Source organism: Coregonus clupeaformis, chromosome 30, assembly GCF_020615455.1.
Source record: "Coregonus clupeaformis isolate EN_2021a chromosome 30, ASM2061545v1, whole genome shotgun sequence".
NCBI classification, from domain to species: domain Eukaryota; kingdom Metazoa; phylum Chordata; class Actinopteri; order Salmoniformes; family Salmonidae; genus Coregonus; species Coregonus clupeaformis.
In genome coordinates this window covers 10,242,077-10,266,927 of record NC_059221.1, presented here as the reverse complement: position 1 = coordinate 10,266,927, position 24,851 = coordinate 10,242,077, and the positions used below count along the sequence as shown (strand labels likewise).

General features: G+C 44.8%; 1 non-coding gene across 1 annotated transcript; it reads right to left on the bottom strand.

Annotated features, from left to right (window-relative positions):
- Nucleotides 1-16,409: 16,409 nt before the first annotated feature.
- On the bottom strand, nucleotides 16,410-16,464 carry LOC121546854. Its single transcript, XR_005996444.1, has one exon. It is a non-coding gene; the product is annotated as a U7 small nuclear RNA (small nuclear RNA).
- Nucleotides 16,465-24,851: the final 8,387 nt, after the last annotated feature.

The following is a 24,851-nucleotide window of genomic DNA, read 5'->3' as shown; positions in this document are numbered from 1 at the left end:
AGAGCCAGGGCGTGACAACCACGTCTATATCTTATCACAGCACTGACAAACCATGGTAACCAAAATGTCTGTTTTGTACCATCATAAGGTGTATGTCCTTTATAGTATTCTAATTCCTAATTCTATGATGGAAACAGGGTGCAGAAAATACAAAATCCATCACCTACCTCTACGAATAAACGAGAAGTATTTAGCAGACGCTCTTACCACATATAGGGCATACAACCTGCTACATTTCAACTCTCTCTTTGGCCTCTTTTTTTGTTGTGTGTGCGATCCCCCTTCTCTTTGACAAAAGTGGCACACTAACATGATTCTGGTGCTGTGCAGGGTTGTAGTAGTGACAAAGAAATGGGATGTTCCTATGTGTTATATTCATTTGTAGGTCAGCCATCTGATGCCTGATATCCAGACTGCTAGAGGGATGGCTCTCTCATGATCATGCAAACAGTACACCTGTATGTGTGTGAATCTATAGGCTTACACTAGCAATGGTCATCAAAATTGTTAAAGGTTTAAATGAGTTCAGGGGCCTCATTTATTAATATTATTTTGAAACTATTCTAAATACTACTTGCAAATGGAATTTAGAATGTTCGTAGGCCTAGAAAAAGGGGGATTTATCAAACTACGAGTGTCATACGCACATCGGTAGGAGATCAACATTGATAAATACCAATTGTTCTCAGCCTCAGTGCTTGTGCACAACCTTGGCTAAATGCATTGAGAAACGCCCATAATAAACCATATGTGGTCAAAATCATCCCTTTATAGCCGTGGGGAATATACAATGCCTCACCATGAATTACAACGGTACAATGAAAAAAAGCTACGAAAAATCAACTTTTCAGACACTGAAATAGAGTCAGAGGCTAAGTACAACCAAAAGGTTATATTTGGCTTGCTCAGTTGTGGCTTGACCAGTAAACATTTTAATATATATACATTTTCTTAGTATATGAGGTATTTTTTAAATACTTGGTGAGATAAAATAAAGAAAATTATACATGCCGCATTTGCATATACACTGGGTGTATTTGCAGACATTAATAAATTAAATATACAGGGGTGGAACAGGGCTGCAACCACCAAAAACGTGTTCCGTCTTAAGGCCTACCTGGCTGTCTAGACTGCCTATTTAATTATTCATTACTGTTGTTGTCAAGTTCTCTTGCATAATTCAACAAGTGTGTCAGGAGAAGGATACTATGCGATTTAAAATCAAAATGCTTGGCTCTAGATATCTCCCGAGTGGTGCAGTGGTCAAAGGCACTGTATTTCTGTGCCACTAGAGATCCTGGTTCGAATCCAGGCTCTGTTGTAGCCGACCGGGAGACCAATGGGTTGGAGCACAATTGGCCCAGCGTCGTCCAGGATAGGGGAGGGAATGGCTGGCAGGGATGTAGCTCAGTTGGTTGAGCATGGTGTTTGCAACGCCAGGGTTGTGGGTTTGATTCCCACGTGGGGCCAGTAAAAACAAATATATATATATACAAAGGAGTAATGTATGCACTCACTAACTGTAAGTCGCTCTGGATAAGTGTGTCTGCTTAATGACTAAAATGTAGATGAAATCTATCTATACATTGTTTGCAAGATCAGACACATTTCAACTGTATTAAATTATTCATTTTTTCAATTGCACAAAAAATCAACACCCATCAAAATAAAGTTATCTTTCTTTTCTTTCTTGTGATCTAACTTTCGAGACGGTGCATTAAATCCCAGAGAAAGCTTTAGCGTTCTTATAGATGCAACGGAAAGCCAATGTAGTCCATTGAGCCCATTTCAGCCATTACCGGAGTGTGTTTGACAGGTCATTACAAACGTTTCTGCGGTTGTTACGTTATTGGGAAAAAGCAAATGGCACAAGCAAGAGGGGGAAAGAGTCACAAGAGTAAAATGAAAATAAAATCATTCCAGCAAGATTTAAGTGACAAGTGGATTTTGCACCCCTCAAACACAGGAAATGTATTGTATTTGATACCATTCCATACATTCCGCTACAGCCATTACCACGAGCCCGTTCTCCCCAATTAAGGTGCCATCAACCGTGCTTTGAACTCGTTGAGCAATGCCGATTGGCTAAAAGTGCAACAAGCTGCATCAAGCATAAACTAAAAGTACAAATCAAATCAAATCAGATGTTATTGGTCATATACACATATATAGCAGATGCTATTGTGGGTGCTTGTGTTCCTAGCTCCAACAGTGCAGTAGTATATAACAATTCACAACAATACACACAAATCTAAAAGTAAAATAATGGAATTAAGAAATATATAAATATTAAGACGAGCAATGTCGGACTGGCATTGACAAAAATACAGTAGAGTATATACATATTAAATGAGTAAAACAGCATGTAAACATTATTAAAGTGACTAGCGTTCCATTATTAAAGTGACCAGTGATTCCATGTCTATGTACATAGGGCAGCAGCCTAGAGTTGAGTAACCGGGTGGTAGCCGGCTAGTGATGGCTATTTAACAGTCTGATGGCCTTGAGATAGAAGCTGTTTTTCAGTCTCTTGGTCCCAGATTTGATGCACCTGTGCTGACCTCGCCTTCTGGATGATAGCGGGGTGAACAGACCGTGGCTCGGGTGGTTGATGTCCTTGATTATCTTTTTTGCCTTCTTGTGACATCGGGTGCTGTAGGTGTCCTGGAAGGCAGGCAGTGTGCCCCCGGTGATGCGTTGGTCAGACCGCACGACCCTCTGGAGAGCCCTTCGGTTGCGTGCGGTGCAGTTGCCGTACCAGCCGGTGATACAACCCGACAGGATGCTCTCAATTGTGCATCTATAAAGGTTTGTGAGGGTCTTAGGGGCCAAGCCTTCTTCAGCACACTGTCTGTGTGGGTGAACCATTTCAGTTTGTCAGTGATGTGTACGGTGAGGAACTTGAAGCTTTTCACCTTCTCCACTGCGGTCCTGTCGATGTGGATTGGGGCGTGCGCCCTCTCCTGTCTCCTGAAGCCCACACTCAGCTCATTCGTTTTGTTGACGTTGAGGGAGAGGTTATTGCCCTGGCACCACTCCGCCAGGGCCCTCACCTCCTCCCTGTAGGCAGTCTCGTCATGGTTGGTAATCAGGCCTACTACTGTTGTGTCATCTGCAAACTTGATGTTTGAGTTGGAGGCGTGCGTGGCCACGCAGGCATGGGTGAACAGGGATTACAGGAGGGGGCTGAGCACGCACCCTTGTGGGGCCCCTGTGTTGAGGATCAGCGTAGTGGAGTTGTTGTTTCCTACCTTCACCACCTGGAGCGGCCTGTCAGGAAGTCCAGGATCCAGTTGCACAGGGCAGGGTTCAGACACAGGGCCCCAAGCTTAATGATGAGCTTGTAGGGTACTATGGTGTTGAAGGCTGAGCTATAGTCAATGAACAGCATTCTTACATGGGTATTTCTCTAGTCCAGATGGGATAGGGCAGTGTGCAGTGTGATGGCGATTGCATTGTCTGTGGATCTATTGAGGCGGTATGCAAATTGAAGTGGGTCTAGGGTGTCAGGTAAGGTGGAGGTGACATGATCCTTAACTAGCCTCTCAAAGCACTTCATGATGACATAAATGAGTGCTACGGGGCGATAGTCATTTAGTTCAGTTACCTTTGCTTTCTTGGGTACATGAACAATGGTGGATATCTTGAAGCAAGTGGGGACAGCAGACTGGGATAGGGAGAGATTGAATATGTCCGTAAACACTCCAGCCTGCTGGTCTGCGCATGCTCTGATGATGCGGCTAGGGATGCAGTCTGGGCCGACAGCCTTGCAAGGGTTAACACGCTTAAATGTCTTACTTACGTCGGCCACGGAGAACGAGATCCCACAGTCCTTGGGAACGGGCCGCGTTGGTGGCACTGTGTTATCCTAAAAGTGAGCGAAGAAGGTGTTTAGCTTGTCCGGGAGAAAGACGTCGATGTCCGCGACGTGGCTGCTTTTCCCTTTCTGATCCGTGATTGTCTGTAGACCCTGCCACATATGTCTCATGTCTGAGCCGTTGAATTGCGACTCCACTTTGTCTCTGTACTGTTTCATTGCCTTACGGAGGGAATAACTACACTGTTTGTATTCAACCATATTCCCAGTCACCTTGCCGTGGTTAAATGTGGTGGTTTGCGCTTTCAGTTTTGTGCAAATGCTGCCATCTATCCACGGTTTTTGGTTTGGGTAGGTTTTAATAGTCACTGTGGGATCAACATCCCCTATACACTTCCTGATGAACTCAGTCAACTCAGAACATGGATTCCGATTGGTCAGACCAGCGTTGAATAGACCTTAGCACGGGTACTTCCTGTTTGAGTTTCTGACTATAGGAAGGGAGTGCCAGAATGGAGTCGTGATCTGATTTGCCGAAGTGAGGGCGGGGGAGGGCCTTGTAGACGTCCCGGAAGGGAGAGTAACAATGGTCGAGAGTTTTTGAAGCGCGAGTACTACATGCAGTGTGTTGATAAAACTTTGGTAGCATTTTCCTCAAATTTGCTTTGTTAAAATCCCCAGCTACAATAAATGCGGACTCAGGATATGTGGTTTCCAGTTTGCACAAAGTCCAGTGTAGTTCCTTGAGGGCGGTTGTGGTATAAGCTTGAGGGGGAATATACACAGCTGTGACTTTAACAGAAGATAATTCTCTTTGGAGGTAATACGGTCGGCATTTGATTATGAGGTATACTAGGTCAGGTGAACAAAAGGACTTGAGTTCCTGTACGTTATCACAATCTCACCATGAGTGGTTAATCATGAAACATACACCACCACCTTTCTTCTTCCTGGAGAGTTCTTTCTTTCTGTCTACGCGATGTACTGAGAACCCAGCTGGCTGTATGGACGGGGACAGTATATCCAGAGAGAGCCATGATTCCATGAAAGTATGTTACAGTCCCTGATGTCTCTCTGAAAGGAGATCCTCGCCATGAGCTCATCTACTTTATTGTCCAGGGACTGAATATTAGCAAGTAATATACTCGGAAGCTGTGGATGGTGTGCACGCCTCCTGAGTCGGACTAGAAGTCCACTCCGAATACCTCTTCTTTGCTGGCGGCCTCTTGGAGCAGCCTCTGGGATAAGTTCAATTGCCCTGGGCGGTAGGAACAAAGGACCCAATTCGGGAAAGTCATATTTCTGGTCGTAATGCTGGTGAGTTACCGTCACTATGATATCCAAAAGTTGTTTCCGTCTGTATATAATAACACAAAAAACGTTCTGGGCTAATAATGTAAGAAATAACACACAAAAAAACAAAATACTTAAAAGTTGCTTAGGAGCTAGAAGCAGAGCTGCCATGTCTGTCGGCGCCATCTTGTCACATAATAGAAACCAAAGCCTACAGCTATCATTCTTGAAAAAAATAACATATTAATAGATTGCTTTTTATAAACAATGTTTTGTTGTTACATTTAACTGTTGAAAATGCTGTTATCGAGGTACTTTTCTTAGTAGGTGACGTCAGAGGTCAGCATGTGGAGAAGTTGGAACTCAAGGATGATAGACAAGTTTCCCACTAGTAATTACCAGTTGGAGGGCCGTTCAAGTGGATTTTTTCCAGTCGTATGTGGTAAATTCCCAATTCCCACTTGGTTACGAATGAAGCAATACACACTTAAGGCTCTGCATGGTCAATCCGCCATCTGCAGTGGCCGTACCGTATTTACTGCGATGTGGCCTCCGCAGAAGTCAGAGCATACTTTTTGCACTTTGCGGAGCAGGGCAGAGCTGTTGTGAAGGATGTTGTCAAGGAAGTGAGTTTGTGTTTATACAGGACCTCCCGCCCGCACCTACCGTCAACCAATCATGTCAATGCGGAGCTATACGGAGCCCTCCACATTGTTACAAAATTTGGGAGGCGCACGGCGAAGCAGAACAGAGCTCAATTTGGCCTCCCCAAGCCTCCAGAGGCTCAGCAATTGCGTCACACCCTCCATAAGGAGCCTCCAGAGCACATTTACGGAGAAAGCATAAATGGACTTCTAAAGGCCTTCGCCCTTTGTCTGCCATGTCTGTTCCCCTGAACAATACCCACAATTCCAAGGAGCCCGATTCCCAGACTTGTCTTTCCAGGCCCACTGAGATTTCTGGAACGAAAGACGGGGTCGATCCATGCACTTATGTCTAACTGGAATGATAGCACATCAAGGCTTTGGTTTCAATTATGTGTGTATGGTTCGCTTTAGCATTCACACCGAAAAACATTGCCTTTGTGACAGCGAATATACAGCAAAGTCTAGTGGCATGCTTTAAACACACAACACAATGAGGAATCAACACATAAGCAGATAGGAAAGGACAAATCCAAAACCACAAAGGTGGTCCCCATCTTGCTTACGATGATGTTGGGGTGAACCAAAAACATGGCACAAAAGACCAGGTCAAAATGTTGCCAGCCACCTTAGTATACTGTACATGCACATACATCATAACCATAGTGTTTGGAAGTGTAAGGTCAGGTTAACGCGACCTTATGAACCCATCTCAAGAAGCATGCCAACCCCACACGCAGTCTGATTAACTGGCCAGAGTAAAGACCCAGTCCCCTTCTCCCCACCTCACCCCCTCCCCTCTCACAACTATTACCCTCAGACACCCACCCGGGCCCCATGCCTTCACCATATCACTCTTCCCCCACACACACACACACCAACCCCACTCCTCAATGCAAGACCCCCACCATTCACGCTAGTCTTTTTTTCGCCCTTAATAAAATCCATAAATCCCTTATTTCAGAAACTATGCCCACCTCAAACATCCCACATCTAACACCCCTTCCTCTTCCACCACCCCCACCCCCACCCACTCACCACCTCTCAATCCTTCAATCCCTATCATTTATCCCCCTTAGCCTACCCCCACCCACCCCTCCTCCTCCACCAACCCCACCCCCTACTCCTGCGAGACGCTCTCCAATATCCCGCCGGCATAACTCTTCCCTCCAAGTTGGCCACAAATATCTCAGCTATGCTGATTTATAGGGGCAGGCCCTGTTTCGGAGGCTAGGTCTGCAGCACTGCATGGAGATGGGATTGATTTCTTACCATGCGAGGAGCACTTTAAGAAGATGGCAGACACTCATGAGTGCATAGTAAAAAGAGACACGTGGTGGAGTGCATAAATGGGTGAGCACCTCTGATGGGAGAGATATGAACTCACCTGTAAAAAAGGCCAAGCAGGCAGTAAACAGGCAAATGAAGGAAGGTTAAAGAGAGCTTTCGAGGCCCCACTGCACCGCACTACACTGAGGAAGCGCAGAACACCAAGGTTGTCGGATAGGTGAACCACAATCAACCACATCCACAGTCTTAGCACACCTCAGAGCATTATGCTAGGTATGTCTCTGTAAACACACTTGTAGAGGTATCAGATGCAATAAATTGGTGGGTGCTTATACTTGTCCTTTTTCACGCATGAACAAGTATGTGTGAATTGGAAATGTGTTTTTTGCATATCCCAAACACACTCAGAGAGTGGGGTCATGGCCAGGGTCTGCCATTATCAACGGCGACCCTGGAGCAATTAGGGTTAAGTGACTTGCTCAAGGGCACCTCAATGATTTTTCACCTTGTCAGCTCAGGGATTCGAACTAGCAACGTTTTGGTTACTGGCCCAACGCTCCATTCGCTACCTACCTGCCGCCCAGTGAGTAAGTGTGTATTTTTCGTATTCATCTGCATTCATTAATAGTGCACACACCTTTTCTCTGAGTTTAGTTTATTTAAATTGCTCATAATAAATGACAATAAACTAGAAGAAGAAGATACATACATGTATCTATTTGGAATTTCCTTCAGCGATTCAGAGGGTCGTATTTATTAGACACTATGGATGGATGGTTTTGGGGAACGTCGTGGTAGAGTTCAGTGAACTCGAAAACCCTGGCCGACATTTTTCCTCAGCCCTACATTCTACGTACCCACTTCTACCTTCATCATTCATTTTCCTTTCTTCTCGGAAAATGAACCCCTGGCAACCCAACAAAACAATCTCGTAAATCAACATATATCACATATCACTGAGTGTATGGGTTGGTAGGACACATGTTTAAACGGTGCTGTACACAATAAGACTACGTACAAAGGTCCATCTTCTTTACTACAGCTGTCCTGCTGTTTTTGTTGTTGGACTAGCCCAGCACCGTAGCATTGACCCATGCTCTCAGGGCCTCTCGGGGGAAGATAAGAATCCTTCTGCTTCCTCTGAAAGGCTGGGTGTGGGTTGGACCTGCCGCACAGAGAGATAGCCAAAGGCTGTACAAAATAACAGGCCCAGGCATTATCTGTCCCCACACAAGGCCGGGGAATGGCTGGGGCTGGGGATCTGCGCTGGGGCCCGGTGGAACTGTTGTCTTCTGTCAGGCAGTGAGGCTCTGAGAATGAAGTTGTGTATGCTCCCATCCCATCCGGCGCATGGTGCACTTCTTTGTAATCCTGTCTTATATTGTATATGTGTCCTTGAATTTCGTATAAATGTGATGACATCCGTACTTTTGGTTGGCATGCACAAGGACTGACCAATGAGAAAGGATTTGACTGTACTGCATAGTACTGCATATAGAAAAGTATTGGAAAATGTGCTAGTATGACTTACGCAAGGGTTGAGAAACATTCAAGAGGTGCTCAAGTAAAGGTGACTATTAGTCATTTGGAACTTGAAAATACACTTTGGGAGCTAATGACCATACCCAGATAAGCACGTAATTTCTGGAAAACCTTTGGAAGCACTGGCGGCACATCTACATACACCTTGAGAGCTCATTGTATCCTAAAGGCGTCTTGAGGCTTTCTTCTATGGCCCGTTTTTTTGTCCTTCGCAAACATCAAGGTGGTGGTGGAGGTGGCTTGAGGAGCTAAAGGCATGTGTGCTTCAAAAGCCCAGCTCTCAAGAGTACACACTAATCACGTTTCTCATTTTCTGATCCGAGTGTGAAGTGTGCTCTCAGTTCAGCGTAATGAGTTGAGGGCTGAGCGGTTTGGATATGTTCTAAGCAGCTTTCTTTCAAACACACTGATAACCTTGTTACACCCCGGGCCACTACTTTGTCAACAGCTCTGTCGTCACACCAATTCAATCTATAACATTTGTGACTAAAAGGGAATGCCACCGTGTAGGTAAAAATATGTTCAAAGCGACGAGCCAATGACAGACCCTCCCTTTCCCCCCCATGATAAGTAAGGGTCTTGTTTCTGAAAGATTTATGAGCAAGGCGCTCTGTGTACAAAGTTCACGCAGCTGCAGACTGCGAAACTGAGCAGAAACAGTTCATTGGGGGCGAAGGAGAGAAAATGAGACATTGAGAAATAAGAGAGAGTGAGAGAGAGAGAGAGAGAGAGCGAGAGCGAGAGAGAGAGAATCTCCTGGCTTGGGCTGCAATTGTGGGGCAAGAGTACATGCTTGTATAGCTGAATAGCAAGAGTGAATATTTTCATAGAGGAAGTAGACATAAAATCTTTGTCATTTTCCTCAGCGCTTAGTGAGTCCTGTCTCTCACAGGAAGACAGACACATGTTGGTAGCCTAGTGGTTAGAGCGAAAGGTCGCTGGTTCCAATACCTGAGCCAACAAGGTGAAAAATCTGTCAGTGTGCTTGAGCAAGGCACTTAACCCTCCAGGGGCGCCGTACTACTATGGCTAACCCTGTAAAACAACACATATTACTGCACCTATCCGGTGCATGTGACAATACAACATATTTTTTTAATGTATTTTTTTAAATATAATATTCCTCCCGGTTTTGATGGCGGCAAATGAGTAATACAACAACAAAAAGTAACTGTGAAATTATTTTTGACAGAAGATCTCGAATTTGCATAAAGGCAGTCAGCTTTTTAAAAGATAGGCTTTTTGTTCTGTAAAGGGTCTTCATTTAACAACAATGTCATTTAATAATGACAAGATCGTTTAAAATATAGAAAAAACATTGGGAGAGATACACTGAAGGGAAGAGACACACTGAGAGTGAGTGTGTGAAGGGAAGGGACACAGTCTCCAACCTGGGCTCTCTGGAGGACAAGAGTGCTGCACGTCCACTTCCATGAGGAATATAAGGATTTGGAGATACTTACCTTTGGGAAATACTCACCTTTGGATATATGCACCTGTGGAAATACGTGAGAGACATTTGGAAGGACTTTTTGCTGGGTTGGCCACTAGCTGCAACGTGGACTACAGTAAGGCTGGGGAAAAGTTATCTGAGCGAGTGAGAATTATGATTTTGGATGTGGAAGAGACATCCCTGAACTGTTAACCCTTAAAGAGCCACAAGAGAACAGAATTTTGTTATATTTTCGTTAATTTCCCAAGACCTATAATAAAATCCTTGTTTTGTTTGAACCTTGTCTCCTTGCACTACTTGAGCAATCCCGCTGCTAAAGCTGTGCAGCCTCTCGTGACGTCACAGATGGTGGAGAATACGGGCACGCTCAAGCGTTAATAGTGCATGTCAGAGGAGGATACCGAAGGTTTGATCACCCAGTTTTCCAAGTTGGCGTAGGCTCCCCGCCGACTGAAATGGAGGACATATTGAAAGCCCTTGTTGCTGGCCAGCAAGCCCAGATGCAAGCCAACGTGGCTCTCTTGGAGAGCAAAAGAAAGCCAACCTTCTGAAGGCAGAGGAATTGCAGTTGCAGAGACAGAGGGTGGTCCAAAATACCCGCCCAATAAAGGCATGTGACTTTATATCTAAGATGGGAGCTACCGATGACATTGAGGCATACCTGCATGCATTTGAGGCCACGGCCACTAGGGGAAGCCTGGCCCAAGCAACAGTGGGTTGGTCTGTTAGCCCCCCTTTCTAACCGGGAAGCGCTGAATGCTGTCCGGGGACCTGGGCCCTGACCAGGTTACTGACTATGATGCCCTGAAGTCTGAGATCCTCAGCAGATATGGACTCTACAAAGTTTGGTATGGCCCAGCGCTTTCACAGCTGGACCTTCCAACCAGACCAACCTCCTCGGGCGCAGATGCATGAACTTGTCCGAATCGCAAGGGAAATGGCTGGATCCGCAGAGGAATACAGCAGCGGCGGTGGTGGAGGCCGTTGTGGTGGATCGTTACCCTACGCGCCCTGCCTTATGAGGCAAAACGGTTCATCAGTCAACAGGCCTTGACCACGGCTGATCTGACCGTGGAAGCTGTGGAAAAGTACCAGGCCACAGCGGAGATGCTGAATGCTTCCCGAAAAGACCCCAGGAGTGCGGCCCCACCACAAATGGGAAGAACCCGTCCAAAGGACCCCAAGGTCTCGAACCCAGCCACGTCAGGACTTATCCCGGCTCCAGGGGGAGCCAGAAACCAGGCGGGTCCAAGAAGAGTACACCAGGAGGGGAAACTCGACAGTGTTACCGGTGTGGGGAGAGGGGACATATCTCCTGGCAGTGTGGGAAACCAGCCGATGAACCTATGCCCACTGCGGAGTCCTCAGCTCAGCACCCACACACCGTTTTGCCTCGCTCTTGGGAGTCGTAGATGGCGTGCCCAGATCGACCCCCCACCTGCCCGGTAACTGTGAATCACCATGATGTGGAAGCCTTACTGGATTCTGGTAGCCGGGCCACCCTGGTGCGTAAGGATTTGGTGGGCCCAACGTGTCTGACCCGGGGAAAGTCCTCCCAGTTTCCTGTGTCCATGGGGACACCAGAGAATACCCCATTACTGAACTTACAATGACCAGCACACGGGGAACCATACACACCGATGGCGGGGTGGTTGATTCCCTCCCGTCCCTGTCCTAATGTGGACGAGACTGCCCAGCCTTTACCCACTCTGGAGAGAGTCTCAGGAGAGGGTTAACCCCGAGTACCTCGGAAACGGAGAGGCAAGACTCATCCTGGGAAGGCTCCGGTGCAATCCTCCAGGTTACTCACTCCCGCCCGGGCTCTGATAGGGATGGCAGGTGCCCAGACCGACACAGAGACGGAGCTACAGAATCTGGACAAAGAACTGTCTGGTCTGAAGGGGACCGCTGAGAGGTATCGTTTGTTAAAGCAACAGTTAGACATGAAGACAGAAGAGTTAGATATCCTCCAGGCTAAACTCCAACAGAGCTCCTTCCACAAGCAACAGGAGGAGCTGGAGAGGCTGCGCAGGACCATCGAGAGTGTGAGGAGACCCTGCGCAGTAGTAAGGAGGTCAGAAGAAGGCAGAGGAGAAGTACAAGGTGTTGGAGAACAAGATGAAGAATGCGGAGGCAGAGAGAGAGAAGGAACTGAAAGCTGCTCAACAGAAGCTAAACTCTGCTAAAACCAAGGCTGATGCGTTCAGTAAGAAACTCAGGAGAGACAACAGGAGGCTGAGTCCCTGGTCCTAGAGGTGGAGGAGTTGAAGAGAGAGCAGGCTGGCAAGCACCACGGCAATGCGGACGCCCTCTCCCGGCGTGATGCCTTCTTCGCTGCCCTTACCCGACGAGGACGTCGGTCCCGAGGAGGGGGATGTGTGATGTCACGAGAGGCTGTGTCCTGGAGGGACGTTCATCCCCCTGAGATGGCTGCAAACCCAGACAGCTATGGCTCCATCTGCTGGTATGGTCGGGAACTCCACCCCTCTATGGCCAATCTTCCACTCAACGTAAGCTTGATGTATTCATGAAGACTGGAGGATATCAGGGCATCATTGAAAAGAGGTCCACATATTGAATTGTGAATATACTAACATGGCATTCCCTGACAAAGGGCTGTAGGATAATGTTTGTAAAAGGCTTTCATGGATAAGATCCCCCCCATGTGTGTGTGTGTGTGTGTACTTGTTCTTCTACCATTGTGGGAACCTGAAATCCCCAAATGTCCCCACAAGGATAGTACAATTAGGGTTAGAATTAAGGTTAGGGTTAGGCGTTAGGGTTAGATTTAGGGTTAGGGTAAATAGGATTTTGAATGGAAATATATTTTAGGTCTCCATGAGGACAGAAAAACAAGTCTCTGTGTGTGTGTGTGTGTGTGTGTGCAGCTGTCAGAGGTACTGGGCACAAGCAATCTACTGTTTATTTTGCACCTCTCAGTGTAATTCAACATGGAAGGATATGAAGCCAATTCTGGCATTATATCAAATTGATCTAAAACATTAATAGTCCAATGCAGCCGTCTTTATCTCAATATCAAACATTTTCTGGGTAATAATTAAGCACCTTACTGTGATTGTTTTCAATGATTTTTTTATAAAAATAAACAAAAAAAGCTTCTTAGCAAAGAGCAGTTTCTCCAGCAAGAATTTTGCTAGGACTGTCTGGTAGTGGTCTGAGTGGGGAGGGGAAAACTGAAACCCACATGTTTTTGGCAGAGGTTTGGAACTCTCTTTCTTATTGGTCTGTTAACTAATGTACCGCCTTGTGATGGCATATGCTCAACTTCCAGTTGTTGAACAGCGTATGAACAAAGCTGATGTAAATACTTTGTTTTAAACTTCCTGAAGTTACTTGAATTACTTTAAAACCAGTAGGCTATCTTAACCATAGGTGAGAAGTCTGCTGCGCTACGACTATGGTGGAATATAACCCGATGGAGACTAGTTTCTGAAAATCCATGAGGGTATTGACCTGTACGTAGTACTCCTGAGTTCAAGAATGGACAGTATCAATGGTGCCAGAGCTGGTGGCCACCAAAAGGATGAGAGCGAGAGGCCCGGGACCAAAAGTCGTGAAGGTCACATTCCGGGGGGTCAAATATAAAGTGGATGTCCTCCGGCTGAAGCAACATCTGAAGAGCAGCCAACAATGTTAGAGGGTGTTCATCAGATCGGCCAAGGCCCACACAGATCAAATAATCGAACTCAACTTCAAAACACTCCTACGAGAGATCCCGGCTGGGAGAGATTTCAAAATATCAGGGAATGGATGGATGATGAAGCGGTCTTCTGATGCCGAGGGCGACCACCGAGGCCCGGGGCGGGGGAGCTGGACCCGCAGATCATGTCCAGGAAGGCTGCCTAGTCTGTAAGTGCTGAAAATTCACTGGAGCGTTAATGGATGGACGACCACAAACTGTAAACTTAGAACATCACTACTACAGTCCCTAAACCCTGACTTTATTTATTTGAATGAAACTCATTTGCCTGGCGACTCCACTATTGATTTGCATGGTTATTATTGGCTTGGACACAATCAAAATGTTCAAATAAAAGCCCTAAAGCTTCACGTGGCGTTTGACTTTTTGTTAGGTACGAATTATTTGAACAATATAGAGTGAACAATGTGGACAAGTCAATGGATGGAATAATTGGTGTAAGATTTGAACACTGTGTGTCGCAATATTCTTTGTTATATTCTCTTCTTATTTACAGTGCATTCGGAAAGTTTTCAGGCCCCTTGACTTTTTCAACATTTTGTTATGTTACAGCCTTATTCTAAAATTGATTAAAACATTTTTTTTTCTCGGCAATCTACACACAATACCCCATAATTAAACAGATTTTTTGAAATTTTAGCAAATGTATTACAAATAAAAAATGGAAATGTCACATTTACATAAGTATTCAGACCCTTTACTCAGTACTTTGTCGAAGCACCTTTGGCAGCGATTACAGCATCCAGTCTTCTTAGGTATGACGCTAAAGCTTGGCACACCTGTATTTGGGGAGTTTCTCCCATTCTTCTCTGCAGATCCTCTCAAGCTCTGTCAGGTTGGATGGGGAGCATTGCTGCACAGCTATTTTCAGGTCTCTCCAGAGATGTTCGATTGGGTTGAAGTCCGGGCTCTGGCTGGGCCACTCAAGGACATTCAGAGACTTGTCCCGAAGCCACTCCTGCATTGTCTTGGTTGTGTGCTTAGGGTCGTTGTCCTGTTGGAAGGTGAACCTTCGCCCCAGTCTGAGGTCCTGAGCGCTCTGGAGCAGGTTTTTATCAAGGATCTCTCTGTACTTTGCTCTGTTCATCATTGCCTCGATCCTGACTATTCTCCCAGTCCCTGCCGCTGAAAAACCTCCCCACAGCATGATGCTGCCACCACCATGCTTCACCGTAGGGATAGTGCCAGGTTTCCTCCAGACGTGACGCTTGGTATTCAGGCCAAAGAGTTCAATCTTGGTTTCATCAGACCAGAGAATCTTGTTTCTCATGGTCTGAGAATCTTTAGGTGCCTTTTGGCAAACTCCAAGCAGGCTGTCATGTGCCTTTTACTGAGGAGTGGCTTCCGTCTTACCACTCTACCATAAAGGCCTGATTGGTGGAGTACTGCAGAAATGGTTGTCCTTCTGGAAGGTTCTCCCATCTCCACAGAGGAACTCTAGAGCTCTGTCAGAGTGACCATCGGGTTCTTGGTCACCTCCCTGACCAAGGCCCTTCTCCCCCGATTGCTCACTTTGGCCAGGTGGCCAGCTCTAGGAAGAGTCTAGGTGGTTCCAAACTTCTTCCATTTAAGAATGATGGATGCCACTGTGTTCTTGGGGACCTTCAATGCTGCACAAATGTTTGGGTACCCTTCCCCAGATCTGTGCCTCGACACAATCCTGTCTCGGAATTCTACGGACAATTCCTTCGACCTCATGGCTTGGTTTTTGCTCTGACATGCACTTTCAAATGTGGGACCTTATATAAACAGGTGTGTGCCTTTCCAAATCATGTCCAATCAATTGAATTTACCACAGGTGGACTCCAATGAAGTTGTAGAAACATCTCAAGGATGATCAATGGAAACAGGATGCACCTGAGCTTAATTTCGAGTCTCATAGCAAAGGGTCTGAATACTTATGTAAATAAGGTATTTCTGGTTTTTATTTTTAATGCATTTGCTAAAAAATATTAAAATCTGTTTTCGCTTTGTCATCATGTGGTATTGTGTGTAGAATCCATTTTAGAATAACGCTGTAACGTAACAAAATGTGGAAAAGTCGAGTGATCTGAATACTTTCTGAAGGCACTGTATATATATGGTGACCTGAACAGCCGTATCTCTGATATGAAAGACTGTATAATTGACATCGATGGTATTGTACCTAGAGTTGCTTTAGACACAGGTGTAAATAGGCATGGGGAAACGTTCATTGAATTCTTAAAGGATTCCAAGTGCTGCATTCTGAATAGTACCTTAACACCACCAAATGATCATTTCACATCAATGTCAACAAAGGGAAAAGCAGTCATTGACTATATTGTAACACCCCATGATGTCTGAATACATGTATGGAGTTTAATGTGATTACCTCAACTGAGCTTGTGGAAACTGTAGTGTTTTTGCAGACTTTACTGTAGTATTCACTAAAGTCCGCAAAAACACTACAGTGAATACTGTAGTATACTGTATTACTTACAGTTAACTATAGTATAAATACTGTAGTAAAAGAAAACTGTAGTATACTATAGTAATTAATGTAGTGTTTTTGCAGATTGCAGTATACTGTAGTATTTCGCGGACTTCAATATTTTCTGTAGTGTTTTTGCAGACATTACTGTAGTATTTACTATAGTGTTTTTGTTTGATTATCTTTGGCATAGAAGTGGAGGCTTTCTCCTCAAGGAAACCTACTAGAGAAATACTAAAAGAGCCGATTTTCCATAACCTGTATGTAGGTAGGTAGGTAGGTAGGTAGGTAGGTAGGTAAGTAAGTAAGTAAGTAAGTAAGTAAGTAGGATGGTAGGTACAGTGGGGAAAAAAAGTATTTAGTCAGCCACCAATTGTGCAAGTTCTCCCACTTAAAAAGATGAGAGAGGCCTGTAATTTTCATCATAGGTACACGTCAACTATGACAGACAAAATGAGAAAAAAAAATCCAGAAAATCACATTGTAGGATTTTCTATGAACGTATTTGCAAATTATGGTGGAAAATAAGTATTTGGTCAATAACAAAAGTTTCTCAATACTTTGTTATATACCCTTTGTTGGCAATGACACAGGTCAAACGTTTTCTGTAAGTCTTCACAAGGTTTTCACACACTGTTGCTGTTATTTTGGCCCATTCCTCCATGCAGATCTCCTCTAGAGCAGTGATGTTTTGGGGCTGTCGCTGGGCAACACGGACTTTCAACTCCCTCCAAAGATTTTCTATGGGGTTGAGATCTGGAGACTGGCTAGGCCACTCCAGGACCTTGAAATGCTTCTTACGAAACAACTCCTTCGTTGCCCGGGCGGTGTGTTTGGGATCATTGTCATGCTGAAAGACCCAGCCACGTTTCATCTTCAATGCCCTTGCTGATGGAAGGAGGTTTTCACTCAAAATCTCATGATACATGGCCCCATTCATTCTTTCCTTTAGACGGATCAGTCGTCCTGGTCCCTTTGCAGAAAAACAGCCCCCAAGCATGATGTTTCCACCCCCATGCTTCACAGTAGGTATGGTGTTCTTTGGATGCAACTCAGCATTCTTTGTCCTCCAAACACGACGACTTGCGTTTTTACCAAAAAGTTCTATTTTGGTTTCATCTGACCATATGACATTCTCCCAATCCTCTTCTGGATCATCCAAATGCACTCTAGCAAACTTCAGACAGGCCTGGACATGTACTGGCTTAAGCAGGGGGACACGTCTGGCACTGCAGGATTTGAGTCCCTGGCGGCGTAGTGTGTTACTGATGGTAGGCTTTGTTACTTTGGTCCCAGCTCTCTGCAGGTCATTCACTAGGTCCCCCCGTGTGGTTCTGGGATTTTTGCTCACCGTTCTTGTGATCATTTTGACCCCACGGGGTGAGATCTTGCGTGGAGCCCCAGATCGAGGGAGATTATCAGTGGTCTTGTATGTCTTCCATTTCCTAATAATTGCTCCCACAGTTGATTTCTTCAAACCAAGCTGCTTACCTATTGCAGATTCAGTCTTCCCAGCCTGGTGCAGGTCTACAATTTTGTTTCCGGTGTCCTTTGACAGCTCTTTGGTCTTGGCCATAGTGGAGTTTGGAGTGTGACTGTTTGAGGTTGTGGACAGGTGTCTTTTATACTGATAACAAGTTCAAACAGGTGCCATTAATACAGGTAACGAGTGGAGGACAGAGGAGCCTCTTAAAGAAGAAGTTACTGGTCTGTGAGAGCCAGAAATCTTGCTTGTTTGTAGGTGACCAAATACTTATTTTCCACCATAATTTGCAAATAAATTCATTAAAAATCCTACAATGTGATTTTCTGGAGAAAAAAAATCTCAATTTGTCTGTCATAGTTGACGTGTACCTATGATGAAAATTACAGGCCTCTCTCATCTTTTTAAGTGGGAGAACTTGCACAATTGGTGGCTGACTAAATACTTTTTTTCCCCACTGTAGGTAGGTAGGTAGGTAGGTAGGTAGGTAGGTAGGTAGGTAGGTAGGTAGGTAGGTAGGTAGGTAGGTCTGGGGTCTGAACGAATAGTTCAGAGCTTCTGCTCTTTTTTATAACCTGTAGGGAACACAATATATGGTCTATACTTGGGATGTACGTTTCTCATTTATGGGTGGCACAAATTAGGATATGGGGGTGGGGAATGGGCAAGGTACAGTATATGCAAATTAAATATTGTAGTATTTACTATAGTTTAAAAAGTGTAGTATTTTTGTGGACTGTAGTGTTTTTCGTTACTGTTGTATTTACTACAGTGTTTTTTTCTCCAGATAATACTGTAGTATTCTACTGTATACTACAACATTCTATAGTAAGTACAACACATGATTGAGGGATACTACAATGTGTAGTATAGTATTCTACAGCATACTACAGTTTATTACAGAATTATATAGTAAGTACTGTAGTATTCTATAGTAAACTGTTGTATTTTTTCATGTGGGTATTGATAACCTGGAAGCTTGCCAGAAAACACAATATAATATTGATCAGTGGTATGGCCTGTTCTGTTAGGTACTACATGACGCAATGGAAAAGTGTTTACCTGTTAAATCAGTATCATCCAAGCTTAAGCGATCTCAACAAATTGGTAAACCATATTGAAATAAAGAGTTAAAAAATGTATGGTCTGTAATGAGAGTTGCAGAAAATAAGTTCCTAAAATGTAAAGACCAATCAAACAGGCTTAAGAGAAGAGAGAGTTTAAACAGTGTCAACATATCTTTGCCAACAAGCTATGGTTCTATAAGAGGCAGTGGTGTAAAGTACTTAAGTAGTACTTTAAAGTATTTTTACTTAAGTCGTTTTATTTGTATCTGTACTTTACTTTACTATTTATATTTTTGACAGCTTTTACACTACATTCCTAAAGAAAATAATATACTTTTTACGCCATACACTCTGACACCCAAAAGTATTCGTTCCATTTTGAATGCTTAGCAGGACAGGAAAATTGTCAAATTCACGCACTTATCAAGAGAACATCCCTGGTCATCCCTAATGCTACTGATCTGGCGGACTCACTAAACACAAATGCTTCGTTTGTAAATTATTTCTGAGTGTTGGAGTGTGCCCCTGGCTATCCATCTGGTTTGCTTAATATAAGGAATGAGAAATGATTTATGCTTTTACTTTTGATACTTAAGTATATTTTATCAATAACATTTACTTTTGATACTTAAGTATATTTAAAACCAAATACTTTTAGACTTTTACTCAAGTAGTATTTTACTGGGTGACTTTCACTTTTACTTGTCATTTTCTATTAAGGTATCTTTACTTTTACTCAAGTATGACAATTGGGTACTTTTTCCACCACTGATAAGACGAGATTCAGAAGGGGCCAAGCACTGCATCTCGAACAATTCATGCATTACTTCCCTATGGGACAAGCTAGCTTTTTCTCTAGCTGGAGGTAAGCAGGAGGTAAGCTTCTCATATGGTGTTGAGTAAAGCTTAACCATGTATTAGATCGTAGGTAGGTAGTTAGTTGTAGTTACCCTAGTTGTAGTTAGGTAGTGTAGTTACTGTAGGTTAGTATTGTTGTTATTGTAGGTTTCCGTAGGTAATTGTAGGTTAGTATCGAAGCACGAGGCTAGCTAGCTAGCGGGTAGCTACTGGTACAATTGACTGTAACGTTTAGCAACGGTGGAGAGCTGTTTCCAATGTTAATGTGCTGCTAGCCAACTTTTGCTGCGTTATGCGTTATGAAAGGAACTAGACACGGACATGAATTATCTGTTTAGTGTGCTAACACACTCTTGGCAGTTTGTTGTAACCAAGTATTGGTGCTAAATTGTGTGTTAATGGATGCTAGCTTGCTAGTTAGCTATGGCGTCATAGCTTGTGGGTAGTTACTGTAGGTTGGCAGTGTCTTCGGCCGTGCCGGCTGTAGCACGAAGCGAGCTAACTTGCCGTTTTTCGAACAGAGTCAGAGTCAACACAGTAGCCATTGTGTGCCGGGTGTAGCACGAAGCTAGCTAGCTAGCCGTTCTTCAAACAAAGTCAACACAGTGGCCATTGCTAGCTACCCAACACGACCAGCTAACTGTACTGTAGTAGCTAAATACAATATACTTGTCCTAGCTAGCCAACGTTTAATCATTGCTGCGTCATGAAAGGAACTTGACACAGACACGAATGATCTGTTTAGTGTGTTATCACACTATTGGTGTGTCTTGGCAGTGTCTTCGGCCGTGCCGGCTGTAGCACGAAGCGAGCTAACTAGCCGTTTTTTCGAACAGAGTCAGAGTCAACACAATAGCCATTGTGTGCCGGGTGTAGCACGAAGCTAGCTAGCTAGCCGTTCTTCAAACAAAGTCAACACAGTGGCCATTGCTAGCTACCCAACACGACCAGCTAACTGTACTGTAGTAGCTAAATTCAATATACTTGTCCTAGCTAGCCAACGTTTAATCATTGCTGCGTCATGAAAGGAACTTGACACAGACACGAATGATCTGTTTAGTGTGTTATCACACTATTGGTGTGTCTTGGCAGTGTCTTCGGCCGTGCCGGCTGTAGCACGAAGCGAGCTAACTAGCCGTTTTTTCGAACAGAGTCAGAGTCAACACAATAGCCATTGTGTGCCGGGTGTGGCACGAAGCTAGCTAGCTAGCCGTTCTTCAAACAAAGTCAACACAGTGGCCATTGCTAGCTACCCAACACGACCAGCTAACTGTACGGAAGTAGCTAAATACAATATACTTGTCCTAGCTAGCCAACGTTTAATCATTGCTGCGTCATGAAAGGAACTTGACACAGACACGAATGATCTGTTTAGTGTGTTATCACACTATTGGTGGTTTGTTGTGACCAAGTGTTGGTGCTAAACTGTGTGTTACTGGATGCTAGCATGCTAGTTAGCTAGTTAACACACTATTGGTGGTTTGTTGTGACCAAGTGTTGGTGCTAAACTGTGTGTTAAACTGTGTGTTATTGGATGCTAGCATGCTAGTTAGCTATGGTGTCATAGTTAGCTAGCTGAATAAAGTGGGTTGAGTCTATTCCTTTAAACATTGAACCGCTGTGGTTCACAACAATTCTGATTTCTCAAGGTGGAAGTTGGGAGAGTTTTTGTTCGGGTGGTTCAGTGAAACAATTTTAGTTTCTGAGGTAGAAGTTTTTGGTGAGGGAGGCCCTGCTCTCTCCTCTCCCAGATGCTTAGCTCATTTCATTCCGATCTCCTCTGCATTTTTGTAGCCATTTGCTACAGCCTGTCAACTATGCCTCTGCCTATCCCTGTTCTCTCCTCTCTGCACAGGCTACACAAACGCACCACACCGCGCGGCTGCTGCCTCTCTAACCTGGTGGTCCCTGCACGCACCCCCACACCTGGAGTTCCAGGTCGCAGGCAGCCTCTGGAACTGCCGTTCTGCTGCCAACAAAGCTGACTTCATCCCAGCCTATGCCAATCTCCAGTCCCTCGACTTCCTGGCGCTGACGGAAACATGGATCACCACTGAAAACACTGCTACTCCTACTGCTCTCTCCTCGTCTGACCATGTGTTCTCGCATACCCCGAGAGCATCTGGTCAGAGGGTGGTGGTACAGGAATCCTCATCTCTCCCAAGTGGACATTCTCAATTTTTCCCCTAACCCATCTGTCTATCTCCTCATTTGAATTCCATGCTGTCACAGTCACTAGCCCATTTAAGCTTAATATCCTTGTCATCTATCGCCCTCCAGGTTCCCTTGGAGAGTTCATCAATGAGCTTGACGCCTTGATAAGTTCCTTTCCTGAGGATGGCTCACCCCTCACAGTTTTGGGGGATTTCAACCTCCCTATGTCCACATTTGACTCATTTCTCTCTGCCTCCTTCTTTCCACTCCTCTCCTCTTTTGACCTCACCCTCTCACCGTCCCCCTACTCACAAGGCAGGCAATACGCTTGACCTCATCTTCACTAGATGCTGCTCCTCTACTAATCTCACTGCAACTCCCCTCCATGTCTCCGACCACTACTTTGTTTCCTTTTCTCTCTCGCTCTCCTCCCACACTACTCACTCTGCCCCTACACAGATGGTAATGCGCCGCCGCAACCTTCGCTCTCTCTCTCCCACTACTCTCTCCTCTTCCATCCTATCATCTCTTCCCTCTGCTCAATCCTTCTCCCTCCAATCTCCTGATTCTGCCTCCTCAACCCTCCTCTCCTCCCTTTCTGCATCCTTTGACTCTCTGTGTCCCCTATCCTCCCGGCCGGCTCGGTCCTCCCCTCCAGCTCCGTGGCTTGATGACTCATTGCGAGCTCACAGAACAGAGCTCCGGGCAGCGGAGCGGAAATGGAAGAAAACTAAACTCCCTGCCGACCTGGCATCTTTTCACTCCCTCCTCTCTACATTTTCTTCATCTGTTTCAACTGGGATAAAACACACAATTACCTTTGGACAAAGGAATATTTAAGGAAGCTGATTTACAACACATATTTAGAAATGAGTTACGATGCAATGTCAACATGATCAAACACAAGTTAACCCTTAGCTACAAAGAACAATGGTGACTGAGATATGGCTGAAACCAAAACTTAGAACTTAAAACAGTTATGATCCAGAACCCCATGACACCTCTCACCTAACCAGAAACCAAAGGTTATTGTGAGCCCAGTTGATAACCGGGATACTGCCTCTGGCAAATGAAGTGGGGAGGTTTAATGCCATAGATGAAGAGGAGCAGCTATGAGAATGAGGTCGAGAATGAATTGCACTTTTTATTTTACTGTACTTTTATGATGATGTAAGAGTAGCTTTGTTTGATCAAATGCAACAGCAGAAACCAGAACTATTCTGGATAACAGACGAACTTGAATGGCTTTTCAGAAAAGAAGTGTTCCTTGTTGCAAATTATATTTCTAAAGCTTGGAAGTTACGACAAGATAAGCTATACTGTATATCTGAAATTGTAGGTTCTTTTTTTTCATATTCGTATGATTGCATTTATGTATAGGTAACTGCCAAAATAAAAGAAACACCAATGAGGCACCTTAACAACTTCAATGCGCCTTGGCATAGATTCTAAAAGTGTCTGGAACTCTATTGAAGGGATACGAAACCATTCTTGCACGAGAAATTCTATCATTTGGTGTTTTGTTGATGGTGGTGGAAAACGCTGTCTCAGGCGTCGCTCCAGAATCTCCAATAAGTGTTAAGATCTAGTAAATGAGAGACACACACACACACACACACACACACACACACACACACACACACACACACACACACACACACACTTGATAATGGAACTTTCGTTGAACCTGCAAATCAGAAGTGAGTGTTGCGGCCCCCTATTAAACCCAGCAGCGGAGATAGTGGAACAGCATCTGAATATACAAAATCCCTCCAACATGCAAAAGCAACCCACGTCAAGTGTGCTCAGGAGTTAAACCTAAAACCTGCCACAGAAACACCAGCCAGTTACTGTCTATTTGACACGCCCAAAAAAGAGGCGGAACCAGCAGCGCCCACCTAAATCTCAATTTCTCACGCTTGACCGCACAACAACGGGAGACAGAGACACCATACAAGCGTTTTACATGACTGCTAACCATTCACAGGCAGGTGCTGTCATGGCATTCCTCCCTTACACATGCTTCAGAAAAGGAGTGCTTAGACACACAGGCTTGTTTTAAGGGAGCATGTCTACACCTGTCGCTGATTTGCTAGTGGATTTCCCATCAGAGGTGGCACTGGATTAAGGGCAGCAGTAGATTAGTGACGAGGGAGCGAGACAGGGGCAGATAGAGCCTGAGGTGTTAAACTGTTCCAAGATGGCGTAGTAGTGCAGTTCTGTTTTTGTCGTGTGTCTGTAAATAGCCTTTAAATACCCTGTTTTTTTGTATTTTTCGTACATATTTCCCTATCAGACTTTTCATCCTTCTACAAAATATACTTTCCTGCAACCCGCCTCACTCAATGTGGAACGGATTCTATTATTGACTTACCTTTATCTGGAGTCTCCAGTTGAAACTAGCTAGCCAGCTGACTGGCTACTTGCTATTAGCCACAGCTGGCGGTATTTCACCCAGAGCATTGGATTTTTTTTCTGCGGGATTGATTTGGTCACTGGACATTAATCACCGGATATTCGGCCAGTCTGCACAGCGCGTTGTCGACCCAGAACATATCGTTTTTTCCGCCGGAATCACTGAATCACTGGACCTTTAACTCCGGATTCATCGCTACCAGCTAGCTGCAACGGAATGGACGCTGTGGTCTGGCTAATCATCCTGAGCTAGGCCCATCTCCCGGCTATCTACCTCTCTGTCAACCGGACGGGACCACCTAGTGTTGACACGGAGCCCCGCCGATCCTACACGACTGGTCTGCCGACGAAATCGTCTGATGTGGTTACGACGTTAACCACGAAGATTCCATCTGCTATCCCCGGCCCGCTAGCACACGCTGGCCGTGGCCTCTTACTCGAACTATCCTATTGCTGTTCACCGGACCTTATGATAACTCAACTATACAGCTGATGTCTGCTGGACTGTTCCTTTTTACGGTACTACATCCTGTTTATGTTTAGCCTCAGCCCAAACATGGTTAGCTTATTGTTGTTTCGGTTATTTCTAATTGTACTATTTCACTGTAGACCCCAGCCCAGCTAAACCTGCCTTAGATAGCTCATTTGTCCCACCCCCTATA